The 27880-nt window shown below is 31.6% G+C and overlaps 1 pseudogene; it reads right to left on the reverse strand.

Moving 5' to 3' along the window:
• Positions 1-27880, reverse strand: LOC149563818 (reticulon-like protein B5 pseudogene; annotated as a pseudogene).

Below are 27880 nucleotides of genomic sequence, written 5' to 3' on the forward strand. Positions count from 1 at the left end.
TTATACAATACCACTACTTAACTGGACAACAATGATCACCACCCTTGGTATTTTGCACATAGCTTTGGCATCAAAGGCTTTGTAATTCTTCTTTAATTTGAATATCACTTTGTGAGTGATTGAATCTATTTTATCTTCATATTTTTTATACATAATATATATAACGAGTAGAGTGATAAGCCCAATATGAATAACAACTAAAAAGTCACAACAATTTTCTATAATTGATTGAACATACAGAACAATAACAAGCAATAGAAGCTTCTTGAAGTACTTCCCAAATGCAAAACTATGTAAGCTTAAAAAGGCTCTATTGACTTCAACTCTCAGCTCATACACAATGTGATGAGCAGTATCCTTTGAAATAAAAACTTCCAAGATATGGGGGTGTGACCTTTTCAAGAAGGTGGCAGAGTTTATCCAAATGTACAAGATCCCTAGTGAGAGAATCACAACCTGGTATGCAAATGTGAGTACCAAATATTCCATGCCTTTGAACAAATCCACAACATAGTCACCCTAATCAAGAAACTAGTAGACATTTGTTTATTCCTCCACAATACTAAATCAAGAAGCTTACCTCCACTGATTACATAGTGCACAAATTTTTGTTTGCTAAAGAGTTTGTTAACTAAGGAAGAAATGGATGGCTTCAAGCATCATTGTCAGATGACAAAGAAGAAGAATGATGGGAATGCATTATCTCCATTGGATTGTTCATGAGAGATTGATTAAAAACATTCTCCAAAAAACTCTATCTTCCATGACTAGGGTTTGAATCCTCTACAACTTTTTTGATGCAAAAGAGGAATGACCTCTACAACACCAAGTTTCCTAATATTCCCACTCTAGACAAATATTTAGTTATTTTAAAGGAAATGAGGATTTCAAAAGCTATAATAGAAAATTGAAATCAGAAAATATAAGATTTAAGTGATCAAAAAATATATTATGGAGGGTTTGTACAACATATAGAATGAAGGTCAAGCTGAAAAGATCAAGGCCCAAAGATGAATTTTTTTTAAGAAAATAATAAAGCTTTAAGAATATCTAGATACATAATATTTGGACACCATTTTTTCATTTCTTCTTAAAAAATCTAAGTACAAAATAGAACATTCTACCAAAAATGCCCTAAAATAACCATAGATCTTTTTCCATTTTGATAACTATTCTTGAATCATAGACCTCAAACATTTACAGAAAATGAAAAGAATCAAAATAATGTCTAAATTATTTTTTAAAGAAAAAGTTTAAGGCTTGGAACCATGAAATATAGACTAATTGATTTTATTCAAACCATAAAAAATAGAGCTTTACAACTACAAGTTGCCTAGGGTTTCAATAAACAATTATGGTTTTATGAAAGAAATTCAAAGTATGCACAATATTGAAGTTGTTTGAATCTCCATGCATACCCGTTCATGAATAAATGTATCCAATTAGAAGCCACTCTCTCAAAAAATCTCCCATCAAAATCATAGATATGGTCATGCAAGAGAGTAGTAAATCAAAGGAGATAAAAATGAAAATAAAAAGATAGGGTTGCGGGTTTCAGATTCATATTTTCAACTAATGTAATATGATATTATATATTTTAGGTGCTTTATCTTTTTAAGTTCTTTACACAAAATAAATCAAACTAATGCTCAAGAAATTTAAAATAAAAAAATTGTAACTTATATAAATTACATCTAATAAAAAAATTAATTAATTAAAATACTTTAATTTTAATAAATATTTAGAAATTCTATTAAATATGTACATTCAAAATTTTAAAAAATAATTAAAAGTTAATATAATCTATGTAAATACTAAACAAATAAACTTTCATTGGAATTAATAAACTATGCAAAATTTTAAAAAATAATAAAATTGAATTGGAAAGGTGCATTGGTGAGAGGGCTTTGAGATAGTGAAATAACCCTTTCTTTAAATTTTACTTCCCCTTTCTTGGGTATTTAGTCATATCTCACAATGGTGGATTTGGATATATTTTACATTCTTTATGGAGATTTAGTTACGAATTAACTTTAAGTAGACTATATTTGTTATGAGTTCATTATGTAGGTTGAATCTAGAAAGCCATATTTCGAGCATGTAATAGATGCAGATGAATTACTCATGCAATAAGTCTATAGGTGGATAAGCATTGTTTGTGAAATAAAATTTATATGTATTAAATTCTATGATATTATCAAATGTTATTATACTAGAGTAACAATCATTTATTTATTTATTTTTGTTTCAGCGACTAATTGTTTAGTCACTTATTTGGTTATTTATTTACTCATTTTTATTTGTCTAACCTTGTGATTTTACCTAATGATCAAATCAGTCATTTATTTGGTCACTTATGATCTAAGAAAAATGAGTAGAATTTGATTATTTTTAGTGATGTGACTAAAATTTTTAGTCACATGACTAAATTTTTTAGTCACATAGTCATATATTTGCCAACATTCTACTAGTGGTAGTTTGAACATTTTCTCTATATTGCACAAACATTAAGTGAGTTTTGACTAAATTCATTCATTATAGAATCTTGATATAATTTGTGTTTTACAATGCAATAGAACTAAAATATTTTAATAGGGAAACAAATGAATGTTTTTTGGTTTGTGAAAGCAAAAAAGAACAAATAGTCACTATCTTAATAGAACAATAGTAGCATAGTTCAATAATAGGAGACAATATATGCATGATCTAAAATAACTAATAAATGGTATGAAAAGAATCTTAACAATTGAAGCATCATTAATTGACACATATATGGTTGGAAAAATCTTAACAACAATAAAGCATGCATTCAGCTCAAATACTTATACTAGGCTGAAATACTTCAAATACATTGACGAGGTCAATAAGGTGATACCACATTAGTTTATTTTGACTTATCTCAATATAAATCACGCTTTACCTTATTCCTATTATTATCATTCTATCAAATTTTGTTGATCACACTTTCTTTAACAAATTTGAACTATATATTTATCATAGGGAAAAATATTGCACAACCTAATATATTAGTTTTACTTCCTAAAAATAAATCAGCTATGCCAACAAAAAAAAATTGAATAAAAAATTTACGTATAAAACTTAGATAATAATGGATTTGATCATATTGTGTGTCTCCATCTTAGGCTTCCTATAATTATTAACATCTTAATAGTCAAACCATAATATTAAATTCTCAATAGAATGCAACAAAAAGGATGAATGGGCACATAAAAGGGTAGATAAAATGATTATGACAATTAACATGTACATTAACATTCTCATTGCTCACTATTAACATATATTATGACAATTTTTTCTTGTATTCCCATGGATCAATATGGATTCAATATAAGAATCAAAATATTCAAGAGATTGGGGACAAAAATTCAAGTCCAAATTTGGAAAGAGACCATAACTTTGACTATCATTATTTGAGATTGGTTGATCAACAACTCTTAAAATATAGATATACACAATGTACAAGATTTGAGATTTGAGAATAATTTACATATCAAATAGAATCTATTTCATCATCTTAAGTCCTGTAGAACCCTTGTTCATACTTGTAGTTATAGTATGAAAATTATACAACAAATTTTTGTAAGGAGATTTTGATTTTAGCATCCAAAATTGCATCAAAGGATTCAAGGTCTTAAAAAAATTTGTAATACACAAGTAAAAAATTTGATGACACTCTTCTATGTTTCATCAATAAAATCTTGTGTTCTTATAGTAGTGTCTTGGACAATTTCAAACATGTGTATAACCATATCAAAATCATGTTCATTGTTCTAATTTTGTTCCTCTTCTCATTCATTTTTCCTATCAATATCATCAAAATAATTTTTATGCTTTCAATTTTGCTGCATTGGTGGAAACATAGGTCTTCTAATGGAAATACTAAATCTTGTTCTTACAATCATGCACTCAATCAAGTCTCTTTGTCGATGAATAGTGTGACCAAACCCATCTTGTACAACACAAAATTAATTTGCACTTGGATGATCTAATACAAGTTGGGATGAGACATGTCTACTCTCAACCTTTTTTGACAAGTCCATTAATTTATCATCAATGAAAGTAAGTTTTTCCATATCAAATGTGTGAGTTGAAATCTCTTGTAACTTGTCCAACTCTTGTGTTATTTGTAGCCTCATTTATTCAAGTGCATCTTCATCTCTATTTTCAATGGTTTGAAAAAATAATCAAACATATTTTATAAATTATATAATCAAATAAAAAAATTATATAACAAAGATGTGGTTATAGATTCACCTGGGTGGGCATAGAACAATCCTCCAAGAGTTGGAAACTTTCATTACCAACAATCCCATCAAATGCATCAATTACCTACATTCACATCACAATGTTGGAATACTTTAGAATAACTAGGGGGGGTGAATCAGTTATTCAAGGTTCAAATGTATAAACAAAACTTTCCACAGCTTAGTGAACCCATAAAACATTTATCTTCATCATGCAAGCATCCATAAGATTATGTAATGAATTAAAACTTATAGATTACTATCAAATCAACTTGTAGAAATGTAAACATGAAACATAATAGATTTATCAACACACTTAACACAATGATTTATGTGGAAACCCAATTTGGGAAAAAAACCACCAGTAACATGCTACTCTTTTTCCCTTTTATGAAGTGATGCCTTGTGAAAGGCCAACCCTATTAAAGGTTACAATACACACTATTAAATATGACCCTATTAAAGGATTTCAATCACCCTATTAGGAGTGAGCCTTGTTAGAGAACTTTAGACCATTCACTTGGAATGCCACTCAGTTAAAGGATTTACAAATGATTGTTAGGTCAACCTTAACCCAAAGGATTTACCCTAGAATGATATAATTGTTAGAGAGTAATAGTAAGACTTGATTTGATAACAACTTACAACTTCATTTGTAGATTACAGATCATTTTTTTAGTCCTCCATTCTACTTGGCCTTCATACTTTTTAGCTTTGACAACTTGTTCATTATTCAAGCATTCATATCCTTAAACCTTCTTACTTAACATGCTAATGTAGTCTCTTCTATCAGGTCACTTGATCAAGCAAAAGCTCTTGATTCCTTGTCTTCCTTAAGTTGTCGCACTTAAAAACCTTTGCTTCTAACCAACCATTCCTATAAATAGGAAATTAAGATCTTTTTGCCACTTATTCTCCATTGTCCAAATTAGGGTTAGGATAGATTAGGTAGGATACAATGAATGTATCCCACATTCCATATCTCTTCTAGAAACTTCTGCTTGAATCCTATTTGAATTCACCTAAAAATGGTTTACCTTGAATTTTGTGCCATGAGCTCATTGATCTTATCTTCCACCTGGTTGACAAATTCCAAGAAAATAAACTTGTCAGCTTTGATCCATCAAATTCATGATCTTTTAAATAATGCAACCACTCGGCATTATCTGGATTTTAATGCTTGGCACACACTTGGTTGCTCGACACCCACTGTGAATTTAGTCAACAAGAAACTAAAGTTTACTGGTACTTAGCACCAACTAAACTTTACTTGACATTCAGTGTTATGCTGGACATACACTAGAATGAAATTTTACTTTGCCCCAACTAATTTTTTGCTTGGCCTGCACTAACTTTCCTCGGCACCTACTCTCCACTTGGTCAAGTTTAAGGTAGACAACCTTTGCGTAACTTGTTCTTCTAAACTTTCTTAATGTAACCAAACTTTGTAACCTTAGTTAGATTATCAATACATCATGTTATCACCATCTTAACTGATTCTTGTACTTCATTACATAACCATAACTCAACCTTTACTCTAGGCTCTATTGTTACATGTTTTGATCAAATCCTCTTCATCAATCTACTAAGTGATTGTACTTAAATCATATAAGTAGTTATCTTATGAACAAATAACAGGTTTGACATCAGTGACAATTTTTTTATTGAAACATGCAATCTTCTTCAGTAATCTTATTCTTGTGATTTAATCACAACAATCTCCCTCAATAATGATTTTTTTTCTATCTGATTTCAATAATCTCCCTCTTTGGCATTGATGGGAAACCAAATTGATCAACCAAATGGAAAAACACTTTGTTCAACCAAACTAACTAGGTTAAAATAGTACCAAAAGAAAAATAATTCCTTGGATTGAAATCTCTCCCTATATTTCCTTGTATTGAAATCTCTTTCCCTCTATTCCATCTTTCGAATAGGTTACAAAAATATTTCTTATAACTCCCTCTGAGTTTCTTCTCATATCTCCCTCTTACTGGGTAGATGTTAGGATTTCTCCCTCTAATATCCATCTTCTATTTCTTCCTCTGATTAGTAAATCTCTCCCTCTTTGACAACAGTGCCATAGACTTATCATCTTAACATGCTGATATAAGCTTTTTTAGTTTCTCCCTCGGTAACCTTACTTGTGACTAATTTTAAGTTTCAACTTTTTGATTACTTTAGGCAGCTCCTAAAGTAAGATCTTCTACATCAATTTGTAACATATGAAAATTGTCTTTTTTGGTGCAAGGCACTCCTCTTTGTTACGTAGATAGCTTTAGATACTCATGAGCAACCTTAGATAGTGCTTTTGTGAAGATGTCAAAAATTTGGTCTTTTTTGTTAACATATTCCATCTTCACCTCTTTATCTTGAACTAATTCTCTCAAGTAATGATGCTTGATTGCAATGTGCTTAGTCTTTGTGTGCATCACATGATTCTTTGATATATTGATAGCACTTGTATTATCACAATAAAGTATCACTGGTTCTGTGATCTCTTCCTTCATACCTTTGAGTAGTTGTTTGATTCATACAATGTTTGTACAATTTACAATAGCAACAAAATATTTAGCTTCAATAGTAGATTGTGAGGTGTAATTTTTTTTCTTGCTAGTCCATGTAATGAGTCTCTTGCCTAAGAAAAATTCTTCTCCACTGGTGATTTTTCTGTCATCAATTTTTCCAGCCCAATCAACATCAATGTAGGCTCTTAATTCAAAATTTTCATTTTTCTTATAATATAGACCATACTCCTCTATTCCATTCAGATATCTCATTATTCTCTTCACATCCATCAAATCATTCTCCCTAGCATTAGCAACAAATCTTGCAACTATCCCTATAGATAATGCAATATCAAGTTTTCTATGTACCACATATTGTAATTTTCCAATCAAAGACCTATACAATGTTTGATTCACTTTAGTCAAATCACCATTCTTTGAAAACTTGAGTCTTGTTACCATAGGTGTACTTACTAGTTTTGAATCCTCCAATCCAAAAGCTTTTAGTATTTCTTTGACATATTTTGACTGAGTGATGTATATACCATATTTCATTTGATATACTTGCAAACCCATGAAGAATTTGATATCTCCAAACATAGACATTTCAAATTCTTGCTTCATTTCATTTACAAAAGTATTACATAAGGCATCTTGACCTCCAAATATGATATCATCAACAAAAATTTTAGATAACAAAATACCATTACCTTTCTTTGTCTTTATGTATAGATTGTTGTTATCATCAGTCCTTTCAAATCCAATCTTCACAAGATACTTATGAAGCCTCTCATACCATGCTCTTGGTGCTTATTTCAAACTATATAGAGCTTTGTGTAATTTGCATACCATGTTCTTATTGTTAACATCAACAAAACCTTCTAACTGTTCTATGTGAAATTCTTCCTCTAATATGCCATTCAAAAATGTAGATTTAACATCCATTTGATAAAATTTGAAACATTTGCAAGTAGAATAAGAAAGTAAATTTTTTACTCTTCCAATCTATAAATAGGGGAAAATGTCTCTCCATAGTCAATTCCTTCTTCTTGTGCATATCCTTTGCAGAATAATCTTTCCTTATTCCTTGTTACTTCACCATTTTCATCTAGCTTGTTTCTGAATATCCACTTGGTGCCAATCACATTCTTGTCTTTTGGTCTGGGAGCTAGAGTCCACATCTTTTTTTTGTCAATTTTTTCTATCTCTTCTTCCATGGCCTTACTCCAATCTTCATCTTCTAATGCATCTTTTATTGATTTAGTTTCCTTCATGCTCAAAAAATATGCATCATTTCTCAATCTATTTCTTGTCAATGCTATAACATCTTTATCTCCAATAATTTGTGTAGTAGGATAATGTCTTTTGACATATTTAGACAATCTTGGTTTAGCTCTTATTTCTTCATTTGATTTTTTTCAGTTTCAAAATCATTTTATACATCTCTGTCAGGTAACTCAGTATCTCTACTAATCTCAAAATCTGAATGTGCTTCAAATTCATTTTGTAACTCACCTATTGAATGTGGCTTGGTTCCTAAATGCAACTCAACATTCATGGTCCATGACTCGGTAGTTATTGACACATGTTGTTGGTTTGTGGCTTGATTTGTAGCATCTTCTTCAACATGCATACCTTCATAAGAGTATACAAATGATTTGTATTCTTCTAATTTTTTCATAGGTTTAGCTTCACATACTTCTATATATTCATCAAAATTCACATTTGCACTTTCCACAACTTTTCTAGTGTTAGTATTCAAACACTTATAACATTTACTTCTTGTGAAATAACCTAGGAATGTACCTTCTTCACTTTTTGCATCCAATTTACCATCCTTGATAGCTTTAAGAATGTAACATTTTCTTCCAAATACCTTACAATATTTTACATTGGATGAGTATCCATACCACAGTTCAAAAGGTGTTGAATGAGTAGCTTTCTTGATTTGTACATAGTTCAAGGTATAAACAGTTGTACTTACAGCTTCTCTCTAGTATTTCAAAGCAACATTCTTCTCCATCATAAGTGTTCTAGCATAGTCCATTATTGACTTGTTCCTCCTTTCAAAAATTCTATTTTGTGGAGGGGTTCTATGGGCGGATGTTTGTCTTTTGATTCCTCTATCATTATAGAACATCTCAAATTCATTTGATGTGAATTCTTCTCCTTTGTTAGATCTTAAACACTTCAGATTTTTACCTATTTCCTTCTCAACTCTTTCCAAGTACCACTTAAACATTTGGAAGGAATCAAATTTATTTTTCAAAAACATAGTTGTTATCATTCTAGATATAATCATCAACAAACAACATGATATACTTATCTCCTTTGTCTCTTTGCACTTCAATTAGTCCATACAAGTTAGTATGAAATGATCTCTAGAATTCCTTTAAAGGTATAAGTTTTACTCTTAATACTTGACTTTGTTATCTTGCCCAACTGATATTGTTTGCACATTATAGGGCACATTACATTATTAGGCTCCTTCAACTTAGGCAATCCTCTAACCTTTCTCATGTTACTAATACCAACCAGGTTATCAAAATTGACATGACATAACCTTTTGTGCCACAACTATACATCATCAAATTTTACAACTAGACAAGTAGCATTGTCTATATCAAGATAGAATAGATTACTTCTAGTTTGATCACCTTTTCCAATTATTCTTTCATTTGTGTCATATATCTTAGCAACCTTGTTTTCAAATTCAACCTTACATCCCAAATTATTCAATTATGACACACTCAAGAGAATATAGATAAGTCCTTCAACATAGTAAGCATTGTCACATAAAATCTTATCTGTGAGCTTGATGGAACCTTTTCTTTTTAGCAAACATGGTGAATCATTACCAAATATTACAATATTTTCATCATAACAATTCAACAAAATGAACTTACTTTTGTCTCTAGTCATGTGATGTGAACACCATTATCAATGATCCACCTATCATTCTTGTTTACATAGGTTATAAGTGCGGTTGCCTCATCTTCATTAGATCCATCCTTCATTGTAACATATACGATTTCATCATCATGTTCATCAAATGTTTCCTCTTTAGCAATGTAGCATGAATTTTTTCCATTGTCTTTGTACTCCTTGTCGTCTTCATCTCTTCTACTCTTGTACTTGTCACCACCTCTGTATTTTTTCTTCTCTGGACATCTAGCACCAATATGAACAACTTCATTGCAATTGAAACAAATAATAGGTAATTTACCTTTGAACTTACCTTTTCCTTTGTGGAATCTTCTTGCTAGTAGTGCTTCAAGTTGTTCAAGATCCTCCTCATCTATTACACTATCACTTGATACATATTTTATCCTTTTCTTCTTCTTCTTCTTCTTCTCATCAAGTTCCTTCAATGGAACTTTAGCTTTGAAAGAAGATTTAATATTCTCAAGTTTATAATTATCAAAGTTAGATAGCTCAAAAGTAACAAGTCTTCCTACCAATCCTTCAAGTGATAGATCATTCCTTGGCATGAATCTTAGTTCTTGAATTGTAGAGACTCTAATAGCATATACAGGCAGTAGTGTTCTTAAAACTTTTCTTAACATAGTATCATCATCTAATTTTCCATTAGCTCCTCTAATTACATTAACTACTTCTTTTATCCTTGCAATATATTGAGCAATATTTTTGCCTTCTTCCATTCTCATATCATCAAACTTACCTCTATGACTTTCAGCTTTGGCTCTAAGAACATTGGTGTCTCCTCCATAGATGGAAGCTAGGGTATCCCACATTTTCTTTGCATTTTCAAGACCTTCGGTATCATCAAATTCAACATAACTTAGGGTAAAGGCAATCTCCAACATTGCCTGGTTATGTTCTTTCTTCTTTCTCATATCTTCAATAGTTGGAGCTCCAACAAGGTCACCATGCTCATTGGTAATGGTAGATTGTGCATGATCTCCAAGTCCTCAAAGGTTTAGCTTCATCAAACTTTTCTGTGCAATAAAGTTATCTCTTTTGAGCTTTGGTACTTCTCTTTTTGAAATCTTAATCTTTGTGCTTCTAGTACCTTCAAACTAACCCTCTTAAGTAGATGGCTCTGATACCAACTGTTGGAATACTTTAGAATAAATGGGGTGGGGTGGTGTGAATAAGTTATTCAAGGTCCAAATGTATAAGGAAAACTTTTCATAGCTTTTTGAACCCATAAAATATTTATCTTCATCATGCATGCATCCATAAGATTATGCAATCACTTAAAACTTGTAGGTTACTATCAAATCAACTTGTAGAAATGTAAACATGAAACATAATAGATTCATCAACATACTTGACACAATGATTTAGGTGAAAACTAATTTGGGAAAAAACCACCAATAACATGCTACTCTTTTTCACTCTTATGAAGTGATGCCCTATGAAAGGCCAACCCTGTTAAAGGTTACAACACACACTGTTAAATGTGACCCTATTAAAGGATTTCAATCACCCTTTAGGATTGATCCTTGTTAGAGGACTGTAGACCATTCACTTTGAATGTCACCTGGTTAAAGGATTTACAAATGACTATTAGGTCAACCTTAATCCAAAGGATTTACCCTAGACTAGTACTACAATTGTTAGAGAGTAATAGTAAGGCTTGATCTTATAACAACTTACAACTTCATTTGTAGATTATAGATCACTATTTCAATCCTCCATTCTGCTTGGTCTTCATACTTTTTAGCTCTGACAACTTGTTCACCCTTTGAAGCATCTATATCCTTAAGCCTTCTTGCTTAACATGCCAATGCAATCTCTTCTCTTAGCTCACTCGATCAAGCAAAAACCTTGATTCCTTGTCTTCCTTAAGTTGTCACAATTAATAACCTTTGATTTTGACTAGCCATTCCTATAAATAGGAAATTAAGATCTTTTTGCCACTCATTCTCCATTGTCTAAATTAGGGTTATGATGGATTAGGTAGGATACAATGAATCTATCCCACATTCCATATCTCTTCTAGAAACTTCTTCTTGAATCCTCTTTTAATTCACCTAAAAATGGTTTAGCTTGAATTTTGTGCCACCAACTCATCAATCTTATCTTTCATCTAGTTCAAAAATTCTAAGAAAAAAACTTATTGACTTAGATCCATCAAATTCATGATCTTTTAAACAATGTAGCCACTCAACATTATTTGTCTTCTGATGCTTGTCACACACTATGTTTCTCAACATCCTCTCTGAATGTACTCGATATAAACTAAAGTTTACTAGTGCTTTGCATCAAATAAACTTTACTCAACATTTACTATTTTTCTTGACATACACTAGAATAAAATTTTACATGATCCCAATTGATTTTCTACTTGGCTAGCACTAACTTTGCTCAGCACCTACTCCCCACTCAGTCAAGCTTGGCAAACAACCTTTGTATAATTTGTTCTTCTAAACTTTCTTAGTGTAACCAACCTTTGTAACCTTAAGTAGATTATCAATACATCATGTTATCATTATCTTAATTAATTCCTATACTTCATTACATAATCACAACTCAACCTTTCCTCTAAGTGCTATTGTTACATCTTTTGATCAAATCCTCTTTATCAATCAACTGAGTAATAGTACTTAAATCATATAAGTAGTTGTCTTACCAACAAATAGCAGGTTTGACATTAGTGATAAAACAATGATTGAAACATGAAATCTTCTTCAACAATCTCCTTCTTGTGATCTAATCACAACATTCTCCCTCAACAATGATCTTTTTCAATCTGATCTCAACATGCAACACACTTAAAACAAAAAAAATACATAGTTTGAAAATATTTGTATATAATTATAATAAAATACTCATGGTTGTTATGTACCAAATAATTAGAGACATTGTTGGAGCATCCTTCTTCTATCAAACAAATTGTGCTAGAAATATTATCAAGGTCTATATACAAGTTATTAGATAAATGCTCTCTCTCTCTCTCTCTCTCACACACACACACACACACACACACCTTTATCACATGGTTTCTCATGGATCATTTTATTGAAAAATTGCAAGAGGACATAGATAGACTAGTTGAGGAGCTATACAATTCATATAAATAATTGGGACTTCTTTCACTTGTAAACCATGCTATGTCATCATTAGTGCCATTGAATGTAACATGGTCATCTAGAATTTTCATAGCTCAAAGCCAAGAAGTGTTTTCAATATTCTCAATATCAAAGTTTATATAGAAACCATGTTTCTTTCCAACTTATAGCCACCAATAATAGACACAAATATGTGTTGTTAGCTGATGCACCAACCAATCAATGTGATGATTTGTAGTGCGCTTGATTATTTTCAAGAATTTTCTCTTTAAGTGTGAATGGTAAGAATCTATAGCACTATTTTTTCTCTTATCCTACATGTTTTAGTACATGCAAATATCTATCCCACATACTCAATCTATTAAACCATTGTCCCTTAAAATATTCAATGAATGATGGTTGTGTATCTATAAAGTCCTTAATAAACTTGTATATCTCATTCTTTGTTGTATCCTCATTTTTGGAATGATGCATGATAAATACAAGTCTATAAAAAATATCTTATCTAATTGCATTATCTTTGACCTTTGCAATAAATTTTTTTAGCCACACACATCTAACATGCCAATTGCATAGATATACATCACACTGAAACACTTCTCTCCATCATAAATACTTTTACTTAGTATCTATTTTTATTTTAGAGGATATATTGAGATATTTTAAAAATTTACAAGGGTTAAATAATAAGTGAAATATACCTAACAACTTTGATCTTGACAGTTGTATCATCCACCATGAATGCATTTAGTCTCCAATCAATATTCTTCAAGAGCTCATTGGAGAAGAATGTGCATCCAGTATGTAGTATCATGTGACAAAGATCTAGACATAATAATCCATGCCACAAGAACCCCCATATTCTTTGATTCAAATGAAAACATTATATACAATTGAACTATCATAAAATATAAGATATAATGTATCAATACCTTATTTAAGTGTAAATATTTGTATATCAAATCTACCAAGAAATACACAACATACCTTCATCTCATTTGAACCAAACATATAATCCATGGCCAATATATTCTTGTGGTCATATTGAAGCATCTAATCAAGTTTCTTTTGCAATTCAATCCCTAGCACAAATGAGACGTCTTCATCTCCATCAACAGTGGCAATATACTCTTGATATATAAACCACTTGTCAAGGTTTCCCCAAACCTATTCTTGCACTCAAAAGTATCACTACTATCCTACATATATATTAATGATTTAATTTTATGATCAATATTTATAATTTCATCCATTGTAAGAAAATAAACCCTAGAAGATTGACCCTCAAATATTGTCATCTTCTCATGCACACATTTCTTATGTTTTTTATGTACTACATCTATAGGGATGCCAAGTAATGACACTAAATCAACCCATTGCTATAATTGCTTACTAATAATGTTTCAAAGAAGGACCTCATTACTAAAAATGTATTGTTCATTTGACCATGACAAGGTATGCCTCTCTTGTTCACATGTTGAACCTGATGGTAGCATGTTGCAACATGGTTAGGCCTATGAATCATGGTTTGGGTGCTAAAATGGTAGGTACAACTGCATCAATTATGTTTTTGATAAGATCTACTACCTTTCCCTAATTTGGGAATAGAGGAAGGATCATATGGTGTGAAGAATCTTTTTCTTTGTGGTCCTCTGGTCCAAATGTACACCAATACCCATGGAAATCATAAAGATTCTTCATATTAATAATGAACATAAATAACAAATGATTATAGATACTCTTTTACTTTACAATTGAAAATATAAACATTATTAGTTAGAATATTACTCTTACATGTTGCATTCCAAATAAGTATTAATCCTATTTTTTGTATCAAAACTTTGAGGGGACTTTCTTGAATGACTTATATGAAAGAGAGTTGGATACAAGTGCCTTGAAAATTATCCCTCAATAAGATCTTTCAATCTATTAGCTTTAGTCTGCACTAAAAATAATTTTGAGTCTTTTAAGTATTGGCTTTTCCCACAACAGATTTGCATAGGAATATTTTTTGCTACATGGGCATTGAACTATTCATCCACAATGTGAGACCAATCAACATCCATCTAATAGACAACTAAAATATTACAATTCAATTAGAAAACATCCACACATGGTATAATGCGCTTGGTAAAAACTCAATACACTTTTGATAACATAACAAAACATGTAATACATATATAGTAATTGAAAGAATTAGTTAAAAGAAGACATGGATGGAATAAGTATAACTAAATTCCTTTTCAACAATGAAATCTTCTTAATATAGGTATTTCAATTTTGGGGTGTATTGACCATTGCATCTATTGGCCTCATGTAAAATATTAATTTGTTTGTGTGTGTGAGTGTGAGAGAGAGAGAGAGAGAGAGAGAGAGAGAGATTGTTCAAGATAGTGAGAACTCTAATGGGTTTTTGTTTCATGAAAAAATTTGATTGGGAAGACCCTCTAAAATTATGGCAACGCCTGATTTTGTTAGTTCAATGACTTAGCCAAATCTTAAGAGGTCAAGGCATAGCCTTGGTCTCACCAAGCTTATCTTAAATTGAAATCTGAGGTGGGAGAAAAAAATCCCACTCCATGTTGTAAGAAATGGGTGTCCTTTTTGAAAAAGTAAAAATGATGTTTAAAATGCATTTTAAATCCCAAAAAAAATAAAAATTTAAAAATTGGAACCCATTTTTAAAAAATTAAAGAAGGGCACATATTTCTAAAAGAATATAATCTCAATCCATTGACTTCCATAGACTTGAGACATGGTCCAACTTCTTACTTCCACCCTATATATATATATATATATATATATATATATATATATATATATATATATATATATATATATATATATATATATATATATATATATATATATATATATATATATAGTGCATGTGTGTGTGCGTGATAAGATTTGATTAAAATGTCCTTAGTTTTTACTATTTCATGGGATAATGTTGTTGGATACAATTGTTCAATTGTGTGTTGTCTTTGATGTTACAAAAATGTTATATCAGTTAGCAGTCAGAGTCTACTAAGTTTAGTTGGTCAGCAAGGCAAAAGATAGATTCTACCAATCTTAGAAGGTTAGCAAAGAAGGTTTATAGTGTCTATTGAGCATTCTTAGGCTTTACCTTGTGCAGATAGTTTTACCAAGCTTTCAAGGTTAAACAAGACAATTTAGTGTCTACTGAGCTTACTTGGTCATCAAAGGGAAATATGGTAGAAAATAGTTCTTACCGAGCTCTCATGAACAACGAAGGAAAATAGTTCTCACTGAGTTCACTTGGCAGCCAAAGGATTTTGCAGATATTACAATGTTAACTGAGTTGAGACAGTTAACTCGGGAAATTGTTTCTGGAGTAGTGTTTACCGAGCAGGGTCGGCCAATGAAGGATTTCATTATTTTGCAAAATAAAGTTTATTTGTTTAATGTAATATTTGTAGCCAACTGATGTATGATTTATTGGTAAATGTAACTTGTGAATGAGCCGATTTGATAATCTAAATGGTATATATAAGAGGTCGAGATGCGAATTCTAAGTGTGTGATGAATTTGATGTGAAATAAATGTGAAGAAGGACTGATTATTGTGAGAGAAAATTTTGAAGGATGATTAGAGATCATTGAGGAGCAGCAAAGCTATATTTGATCAAGGAGGATCTATTGGTGGAGAATAGAGATTTGTAATTAGAAAATTTAGTTGTATCATATTCAGGTCAATTCATTGTTACTTTCTAACCATTGTAGTAGTGATTTCAAAATCTCTTAACAGAGTTGGTTTAGCAACCATTTTGTAAATCCCCTAACAAGGTGATAGTTCAGTTGAATTTTTCTAAAGACCTCTAGCAAGGCCACTCTTAACATGGTGATTAAATCCTCTAACAGGGTCACACCTAACAGTTTGTTTTGTAACCTTTAACTAGGTTGGCTCCTAACAAGGCTCACTTTAGAAGAGTGAAAATTGGTAGCTAGTTACTTGGTGGTTTTTCTCATATTGGGTTTCCACATTAAATATGGTGTCTCTTGTGTTCATGTTATTTACTTTTGCATGCATGTTAATGACCATGAATGCTTAAAGACTAGTATCAAATTAATCTACCAAGTTACAACATTTTGTGAAGTGTTTACTGAGTATCAACATTAACTAGTTATTTAAGACATCTAAGGGATCTATGGATTTTTTTTTTGTGGTAACTGCTTCACACCCCCCCCCCCCCCTCCCCCCTTAGTTACTCCATCTATAACTCCAATAATTGGTATTAGAGCTTTTGGTGCTTTCAAAAAAAGATTTCAAGGATCTAAGCCAAAGATCAGGATGTCTTATAAGAGGGAAATTCCAAGACTTAACAGGGACAACTTCTCAACATGGAAGGGGTTGATAAGACTTCATCTAGCTTCTATTGGTGATACAGGGCTGAAGTACCTTGATAAAAAATATGTAGAACCTGCTAGTACATTATTTGTCAATGATATTGTTGAAAAGAAGACTCACAACAACATGATAGATATTTCATCTGCCCTAAGTTATGAATAATTTGATGACATCAAGGATTGCAAAACTACCTTTGAAATGTGGAACAAGCTAAAAGAGATCTATGGAGGTGATGATAATGTGAGAAGAGCCAAAGTAGAAAGTTTGAGAGGTCAATTTGATCAAATGAGGATGAGAGAAGATGAAAACATTGCAAAATATGTTGAAAGAGTTAAAGCATGTGTTAGTGCCATCAAAGCATTTGGAGGAGATATCAATGAGGAAACAATTATAAGTAAAGTTCTTAGAACTCTACTTCCTTTTTATGTAATCAGATTTTCTGCAATTCAAGAAAGAAGATGTGAAGCAAATCATAAGATAAATTTAGAGGCCATAGTTGGAAGATTGACTACACTTGAGCTAGATAACTATGATAATTATGTTCCAGCTGCCAAGAATGTTGAATCAACATTTGAAGCCGAGGTTTCACTCAAGGAGAAAGGAAAGAAGATAAAGGATTCTCAGTCAGACAGTGATGAAGAATCTGAATAGAGTTTAGACAATGATCTTGAGGTTGTTGAAGCTCTACTAGCAACGAAATATTCAAGAGGAAAAGGGAAATAAAAAGGTAAGGTTCCTCTAATCTATTTTTCTTGTGAAGAAATTGGGCATATTGCTGCTAGGTGCCCAAATAAGCAGAACAAGGATGAGAAGAAAGGTCACAAGTGCAATGGCAAGAAAGACTTCAAATCATTCAAGAATAAAGGTAAGAAAACATGCTTCATGGCTAAAGATTCTAATGATTCTGATGATGAAGAAGAAGATGAAATTATTTACATTTTTGTAAAGGATGAGTCTGATAATGATGAGGAAATGGTGCTTATTTCTCATATAAGAAAAAATGATACATGGATTATAGATAGTGGTGGTTCTCATCACATGATTGGTGATAAAACTAAGTTTAAAATTTTTGAGGATTATGATGGTGGCAATGTAAGGTTTGATAATAATGAACCTTGCCGCATAAAAGGAAAAGGAAGAATCTAACTAACCAAGGAACTTGTATGTGATAATGCATATTGGGTAGAAGGACTAAAACATAATGTATTAAGTGTGGCACAACTACTTAATAATGGAATCAAAGTGGAATTCATGCATGGTAAAGCAAGACTATTGGATGACAAAGGAAAGCTGATTGGATCAGGCACTCAAATAAAAGGTAACTTTTTTTTATCTTGAACTTCGTGAATGCTCATGTTTTATTGCTCAAGTTGAAGAAAGTTGGTTATGGCATAAGAGGTTGTGTCATGTGAAATTTGATAATTTGGTGAAAATAAGTAAATTCAGGAAAGTAAGAGGTATTCCTAACATAAAGAAACCTGAGGTTAGTCTATGCAAGAATTATCAAATTGGCAAGATGGGAAAGACTAGCTTTAAAAATAAAAACTATCAGGCTAAAGAAGTTTTAGAAATTGTGCATATTGATTTATGTGGACCTATTGAAATTGAAAGTTATACTGGTGAAAATTTCTTCATTCTTTTTGTTGATGATTACTCAAGAATGATGATTGCCATGTACCTAAGAGAGAAATTAGAAGCATTTGAAAAGTTCAAATGGTATTTGGCCAAAGTAGAGAAGGAAATAGGCAAAAGACTGAAATGTTTAAGGTTAGACAGAGGTGGTGAATTCATTTCACATGAGTTCAATAACTTTTGCATTGAAAGGGGAATCAAAAGATAGGTTTCAGCTCCTGGAACTCTTATATAAAATGGAATAGCTGAAAGAAGGAATAGATCTATCATGGACTATACAAGAACCTTAATGATTGAAAAGAAAATTGCTATCAAACACTGGAAGCAAGCTATCAACACTATAGTTCATACCTTGAACTGAGTATAGTTGAAGGACTCATTCAAAATCCCCTATGAGTTATGGTATGGCTACAAACCAAATGTAAGTTACCTAAAAGTATTTGGAAGAAAATGTTACATTTTGAAAGAATCTAGAAAAGGTAAATTTGATGTAAAGGGTGATGAAGGAACATTTTTGAGATATTATTGCAAGAGTAAAGCATATAGATGTTTGAATTTTTCTACTCACAAAGTCATAGAAAGTGCACATGTGAAAGTTGATGAGTTTGCAGAAAGAACTGAAGAAGAAAGCAAAAGGGAACTAGAAGATTATAGGAGATTTGTTTACATTGAACCTAATACAGTGCCAAATACACCTATCAATCAGGAATCTTCAACTCTCGAGTCTTCAGTAACTGATTCGCAGGAAGTTCAAACTATGCCAATACCTACCGAGCTCTAAGGACCTGAGTTGCAAACAAAAGCTACTGAATCAATAGCTATCGAGTCCAAGAAACCAGAACCTAAAGCTGAAGTGCAAGAGAATGAAACTGTAAAGCATTCAAAAGGCAAGGAACTTGTATTAGCCAAGTATGTAAGAAGGCATTATGCACCAGATCAGATCATTGGAGATACATTTGAAGGAACTATGACAAGAAGTAAGTTGAAAGGCACTTGTTTACTTGTTGATTTTGAACCTAGAAATATCAAAGATGCACTAGAAAATGAAAGTTGGATTGAAGCTATGAATGAAGAGATAGAGAAAATAGAGAAAAACAAGACATGGACTCTTGTGACAAGACAAAAATGTGATTGGAACTAAGTGGGTTTTCAGAAACAAGTTAAATGAAGATGGTAAGGTGTCAAGGAACAAAGATAGATTGGTATGCAAAGGATACACTCAAGAAGAAGGTGTAGACTATGGAGAGACTTTTACTCCTATTGCATGATTGGAAGGTGTTAGAACCTTACTTGCATATGTTGCATACAAAGGATTCAAAGTTTATCAAATGGATGTCAAGTCAGCATTTCTCAATGGTATACTAGATGAAGAGGTTTACATTGAACAACCTGAAGGTTTTGTCAATCTAGAGAACAAGGACATGGTCTACAAATTGCATAAAGCTTTGTATGTTCTAAAACAAGCCTCGAGAACATGGTATGAAAGACTGCACAACTATCTTATTAAGATTGATTTTCAAAGAATCAATGATAATAGTAGCTTGTATATCGAGGAAGGACCAGATAATAAGATTGTTTTGGAAAAAAATTTGTAGATGGTACTTTATTCACAGGAAATGATGATCTTTGCAAAGAATTTTCAAAACAAATGAACAAGGAATTTGAAATGTCAATGTTTGATGAGATCAAATTCTTTCTTGGTCTTCAAATTTAGTAGAATAAGAATGGCATCTGTATCACTCAATCTAAATACATCAAGGAGATACTAAAAAAATTTGGTATGGAAGACTGCAAACCAGTTGGGACTCCTATGTGTTTAGGATTGAAACTTACCAATGATGATGAATCAAAGGAAGTGGATCAGACATTGTATAGATCTATGATTGGAAAGTTGCAGTATGTAGTGCATACAAGACCAGACATTGCTCTTGTAGCTGGTATTGTAGCAAAATTTTTAGAAAAAACAAAATAAAATCACATGATGGCAATCAAAAGGATCATGAGATACTTGAAAGGAACTGAAGATTATGGATTATGGTATAAACTTGGAGGAAATCTGGATTTAAAAGTGTTTATTGATGTAGATTGGGCAGAGAATGTTGATGACAGAAAAAGTACAAGTGGAGGAGCTTTATTTCTTGGAAAGAGGTTGGTTTCTTGGACAAGTAAAAAGTAGAACTATACATCCCAGTCCACAATAGAGGCTGAATATGTTGCTGTAGCAGTAAACTATTCAAACATTTATTGGAAGGTATGAAGGAAGATATCAAAGAACTTGTTGTTATGTTTTGTGACAATACTAGTGCAATTAACATATCCAAGAATCCAGTGATGCATTAAAAAACTAAGCATATTTCTATAAAGTATCACTTTGTCAAAGAATTGGTGCAGGATATGGAGATCAGACTAGATTATGTCCATACAAAGGAACAAATTGCTGACATATTCACAAAACCTTTACCTAAGGATGCATTCTTGTATCTAAGAGGTAAGTTAGGGGTCATTCCCCTATCTGAAGCTCACTAAAAATATAGTTTTAGTAATGCATCAAAAAGAATAGAATTTTAGATCTATCAGTTGATGCAGCAAAGAAATGAAGACATTGCATATGAATCAGTACTTAAGGTACATTGAATTTCAATTAAGTTTGAAGTTTTGTTGTCTTTGGCATGTGTTGTCAAAGAGGGAGAGTTTACTGTCATATCTTTTTGAAATTTGCAAAAAAGAGAGAGTTTATGTAAGAGGGAGAGATTACTATGAAAGAGGGAGATTGCTATATTTGAGAAGTTTTGTGGATTGAAATGAAAGAAGGTAAAGCATTATGTTAGTGAAGACTTGTTTTCATATTTCATTATGCTATGACATGTTGTGTTGCCATCGATGCCAAAGAGGGAGATTTTTGGATATATTTGTTCAATTGTGTGTTGTCTTTGATGTTACACAAATTTCATATTAGTTATCAGTCAGAGTCTATCGAGCTCAATTGGTCAGCAAGGAAAAAGACAAAGTCTACTAAGGTTAGAAGGTTAGCAAAGAAGGTTTATAGTGTCTACCGAGTGTTCTCAGGCTTTAGCTTGTGCAGAAAGTTGTTACCGAGCTTTCAAGGTTAAGCAAGACAATTCAGTGTCTACCGAGCTTATTTGGTCATCAAAGGGAAATATGGCAAAAAATAGTTCTTACCGAGCTCTCATGAACAATGAAGGAAAAAAATTCTCATCGAGTTCACTCAGTAGCCAAAGGATTTTATAGATATTACAATGTTAATCGAGTTGAGATGGTTAACTCAAAAAATTATTTCTGGAGCAGTGTTACTGAGCAGGGTTGGCCAATGAAGGATTTCATTATTTTGTGAAATAAAGTTTATTTGTTTAATGTAATATTTGTAGCCAACTAATGTATGATTTATTGGTAAATGTAACTTGTGAATGAGCCGATTTGATAATCTAAATGGTATATATAAGAGGTCGAGTTGTGAATTCTAAGTGTGTGATGAATTTTATGTGAAATAAATGTGAAGGACTGATTATTGTGAGAGCAAATTTTGAAGGATGATCAGAGATCATTGAGGAGTAGCAAAGCTATATTTGATAAAGGAGGATCTATTGGTGGAGAATAGAGATCTATAATCAGAAAATTCAATTGCATCATATTCAAGTCAATTCATTGTTACTATTTAACCATTGTAGTAGTGATTTCAAAATCTCTTAACAGAGCTGGTCTAGTAACCATTTTGTAAATCCTCGAACAAGGTGATAGTTTAGTTGAATTGTTCTAAAGACCTCTAGCAAGACCACTCTTAATAGGGTGATTAAATCATCTAATATGGTCACTCCTAACAGTGTGTTTTGTAACCTTTAACTAGGTTGGTTCCCAATAGGGCTCACTTTAGAAGAGTGAAAATTGGTAGCTAGTTACTTGTTGGTTTTTCCCATATTGGGTTTCCACATTAAATTTGGTGTCTCTTCTGTTCATGTTATTTACTATTGTATGTATGTTAATGACTATGAATGCTTAAATACCAGTAACAAATTAATCTACCGAGTTACAACATTTTGTGAAGTGTTTACTAAATATCAATAGTAACTAGTTATTTAAGACATCTAAAGGATCTGTGGATTTATTTTTGTGGTAAATGACTCACCCCCCCTCTCAGTTACTCCATCTATAATTCTTACAAATGTTGGTCTATGAGAAAACCCATATGAAAAGAATAATAGGTCAACCTTAGATTGATCTTCATTATTCATTATAGATTTTATTTCTTTTTGAAGAATCTTAACAAATGTTTGTTCATCTTGGGACTGATATATTGCAATATCATTCTACACTATCAACTACCACGAAGGTAGTGGAAAAACAATAGAAAGTACTTCACAACAAAGAGTCTCACGGTGTAAGATATAATCTAGCTATTTTGGACATCTCGCATTTTTTAATCTATTAATCTCTCATTGATTTACTACCCTTGTTGTTGATTCTTAATATTGTGTTGTCACATCTTAATGTTGAAGATTGAAGAGTGGTTCAACAAACTTTCCCTTTAAATTCCTCCAATTTAACCTTAATCCCCACTTTGCAATGGCAGAGTAGTGAGTCAGAGATTTTGAGACAAGCTTAATTAGTGTAGAAAGTGTTTGTTATGTTTTAAACTCACACACCAAACATTAGATACTTTCTCACATCAAGAAATATTTAAGTTTCCAAATGTTAATTCAAATAACTTAAGCTCTATTTAAATCAATAATACAATTTTACAAGGTGGGTTGGGGCCAATTCAATTTCTAAAAATATTGGAATAGGCTAAAAAAAGGATGTAATGACCCTGACTTTTAGCTTTCACGTTCTCCAAAGTCTAAGTGGAGCATAAGAGGAAATCAAATTAATTTCTTATAAAGTCATTAAATAAATTAAAATTAAAAATTAAAAGATGACTTTATATTTAATTAATTTAATTAAATATTGTATTACCAGGGAGAAGCTTCTAGAGTGTGTATTAATTATTGGAAAGGTGGAAGCCTCTACTAATTTAATATTCTAGAAGCATAATTAATTATTGTATTGCAAGGGAGGAGTTTCTAGAGAGTGCATTAATTATTGGAATGGGGAAGCTTCTAGCACTTGCAATTAATTAATGTTTTAGTTCCTTCTAGAAGGGTGAAGGAAAAGGATAAATAGGGATGAGAGTCTCATTGTTGAGCATGGAATTTTTGTGAATGACATTTGATAAGAGCTTGGATGTGTGAGTCACATATCTTTCTTGGCAATAGAGGATGTTCATCCTCTCTTGTAACATTCTAGATGTCATTCCCTTGGGGTTTGGCCTTTGGAATACATTGCTTTGTACTTGATTTCATAATTTTGAGAATTAATACAATTTCAGCATCAGAGGGTGCCCATTTCAGTGGTATCAGAGCCCATTACATTACAATGGTAACAGAGCTACCCACTATAGAGGAAAAAATATAGGTTATGGTTAAAAAAATACTATCTTAGAATAGATAATGTATTGTAATAAAATTCTAGTTTACTATACTTGAATTGTTATAAAAAAAGGTTGTCCTTATTCACATTTGCTATCAATATTTAGCTACCCTTAATATCATTACTACAACTTATTTTTACCATCTATAATAGAAAATAGATACCCATTATATATAACTTCCTTTCACAATAAAGCTTCAAAGTTATTGTGAACTAGGAAAACTTTGACTATGATTTTGTTTGTTTGGGAATAAGATAACCTTGTCATTTTGTCTTTGAAATTGTTTGTTATGATGGACATGTCAATTTGTAGGCCTAATTGTAAGAACAAGTTATATTTGTTTAAAAGAATTATATATCCTTCAACCACTATAGTAACAAGCATTCTATCAAACCATTTAAACCTTGATAATCAATTGACTCTAAGGCATTAAATCTAGGGACAGTCTTTAAAGAAATTTCCATTCCTTATGAATTTGTGATACGAAGATGCAAATAGGTAGTAGTATTGTTATGGATGGCAAGTTATTTTCATTCTATCTTGTTTGATTTGATCATTATCAAGAGTTTTAACTTCAACCAAAGATCCTCTAAACCCCACAAATTTGTAATTTTTTTACCAAAGAAATAGTACTTTTCTATTTTTTTATAGCCTTTACAATTACTAATAATGTGTGTCACCTCATACTTTAGTGTCAAAGAAACAAAAACTCTGTTCTTGGAAGAATGATTTGAATATTTCATGGAACATGTTTTTTTATGTTTCTATTCATAAATTTCATTGTAGAGACGTTTCAAATCTCATTTATTTAATTCATGCATGCAAATTTCTATCTCAAAATTTCTTCGACATGTTAATGGTTTTCATGGTTTTGAAATATTTTGTTGTATAAATTAATTATGTTTTTGTAGGGCATTATATCTAAAATTAAAACAAGGAACTTTGGTTTAAGGTACTTCTAATTTATGTCCCTACTTGTGATACAAGTTGTTTTGAAGTATGTCAGTTAAATCAAGAAAATAAGATTATAGTAACTATGATGTCCATAACATTTGTTTGAAAACATAAATTAAAATATTTAAATTAAGGACATTGATAAAGGATCTAAATTACACAAATTAAACATGTAGAATAAATGAACTTGAATTATAAGAAACTGGTATAAGATTACATACTTTGGGTTGCCTAGAAAAAAATTGAACAATGCTCTTGCCAAATAAATGAAAAATATTGTAAAAGATATAAGAAATACACACATTTGGTACAATGTAAGATACAAACACCATTAAATAGTTTAATGAATAGTTGGTGGCAATAGTTGGATTTAAAACTTAAACAATCATGGCTCTCTTTCATAGTTACAGAGTAAATTTGGATATAAAAGAGCAAATGGACAACATGGGCGTTGGGTGGACCCCATAGTACTACACAATTAGTAGTAAAATCCTAGTGTGTAATATTTAAGCTACACAATGCCATAGCTAAATAATGACACCCCAACAAGTATAGTTGAATATGTTTCTTTCCTTATTTCCATAACGTATGATTGGGATGAAAGTAGCCAAATGTCATATGTGAACCCAAGTCTTTAAGAATGTTACCATCACATAATGTATATGAAAGGAAGCATTTCAGAGACTATGACTTACAAAACATTCTTTCTATCATGAAGTCAATTCTTCTTGTCCACACAATTCTATGAAAAGTACATCAAAGTGTAAAGAGAGGATTTTTCTTAAATGGCATAGTAAAAAAGCATGCTAGTAGATGTGTGTGAAGTGTGATTGTGGAGATGAGGTGCATGGACTTGTTGGTGGCCAAATCAGCAAATTGGAATCTTATAAGCTTGTCTATTGAATGATTGAATTTCTAATTAGACTTGGCCAACTGCTAGGAATGATCAATGGTCAAATTTCTAGGCACTTTTGGCTGTATAAGACCAAGATGGGTAAACCTAAGCCTCAACCTTAATTTTTTGGTTAGAGGTGTTTTAAAGCATGTAGTGTTTGTTTGATCACTAGTGCTTACTCTCTCCAAGATGGAAAAGTACTCTTTAGGTGAATAAGTTAGGTTACATATTTCTTATAAGTTGTATTTTCTTATTAATTACTATATGAATCATATATTGAATAAATAAAGAAATTGATTCAACAGCTTTATTGAGAAAGTTATCAGATTGGCCTTGAACTAGACCAAATTAGTTCCAAATAGACTAGTGCCTTATATATAGGTTACAAATGCACAAATTTGTGATAAATACTTTATATATAAATTTGATGAGATGGTACTTATAGTACCATTGACCAAAGGGTCTCTATATGTTTTGAAGATTCAAATAATTTACGATTAGTCTTATAGAATTTAACTTACTTGAAGTCCAATAAGATAGATAGAAATAAGATAACCATACTTTCAATCTAATAATCAATTTGCAAATCAATCAAATGAGCTCCACATGAGATAACCCATTTGGTATTTTACATCTTTTAGAATATATCACCAAGAAAAATATTTACTCATAGATATACATTGCCAAGTGTTGTAATATAAAAATAACTAGAATTTTTACTAAAAATAAAAAGATATTTTTGATTAAAAAGGACACATATTATATGAATGTCAATGTAGTATAACTGACAACTTAGTCTTTGTTGGTCATTTTTTCCTTCCTACCAAAATCACCATATTTGAATTTAAATGTGGTGATGTTTGCATATTAAAAAATTTAAATAAAGTGGGTTGCATAAATACTTTATGTTTTTTATTAAGGAAAATAGGTTTTAACAAGGCCCTGAAACCCATACATTACAAAGAACTAAAAAAAAAGGAATGCTTAAAGTATCAAAAGTAACTAAAAGAAACCAGCTAAAACAACTCTCACACTAAAGGATAAAACCAATAGAAATCCAAGGAATAAAAAAAAAACTAGGACAAGCCAAGAAAAACCAGGGCACTTAGGAGATATCTCTCAAAACTTTAGCTACCCTAATTTCAAGCTTCGAAAATCTACCAACTACCTCCTTCATGTCTAAGAGTTCCTAGTTAGGTTCCAAGGTGTCCTCCCTCATGTTGGATCTAGTATGCTTCCTTAAGCTATCATTAGGGATCTTGTCCTTTGCATTGGGGGGTGGGGGGGGTAGGTTCCTCCTCCTTACTAATTCTTTGCTCCTCTATTTTGTTAATAAGCAACTTAATATTCTCATTGGCCTCTTTGAGAATACTATAGCTTTGTTCCACTATAATCTACACTAAGCTCTCCATCGTTTGAACCTTGTTCTTAACCTCCTCCACTTTTTTGTCCATGTTCTTTTCTTCATCCATTATCACGTTCTTCAAGCTGTAGTTCTCCTTTTCCAATCTGCTCACCCTATATTTGAGCTCTTGGATTCCATGAAAAATCCACTTGGTCATGCAAAAGCTGTCCATCACACTATTTTTGGCATTGTTGAGGACATCCATTTTGGAGTTTTCCTTAGTGGCATCACTAAAAATAACTAGGGCAGGGTTCATCCACTCTTCCATTTTGATTTTACCCTCTTCATTCTTTTTGACCAGAGTTCTAATTAACTCTTGATTGATCCCCAT

The sequence above is a fragment of the Cupressus sempervirens genome, chromosome 4 (genome assembly GCF_028749045.1).
Source record: "Cupressus sempervirens isolate cs-2001-9-10 chromosome 4, ASM2874904v1, whole genome shotgun sequence".
Classification (NCBI taxonomy): Eukaryota; Viridiplantae; Streptophyta; class Pinopsida; order Cupressales; family Cupressaceae; genus Cupressus; species Cupressus sempervirens.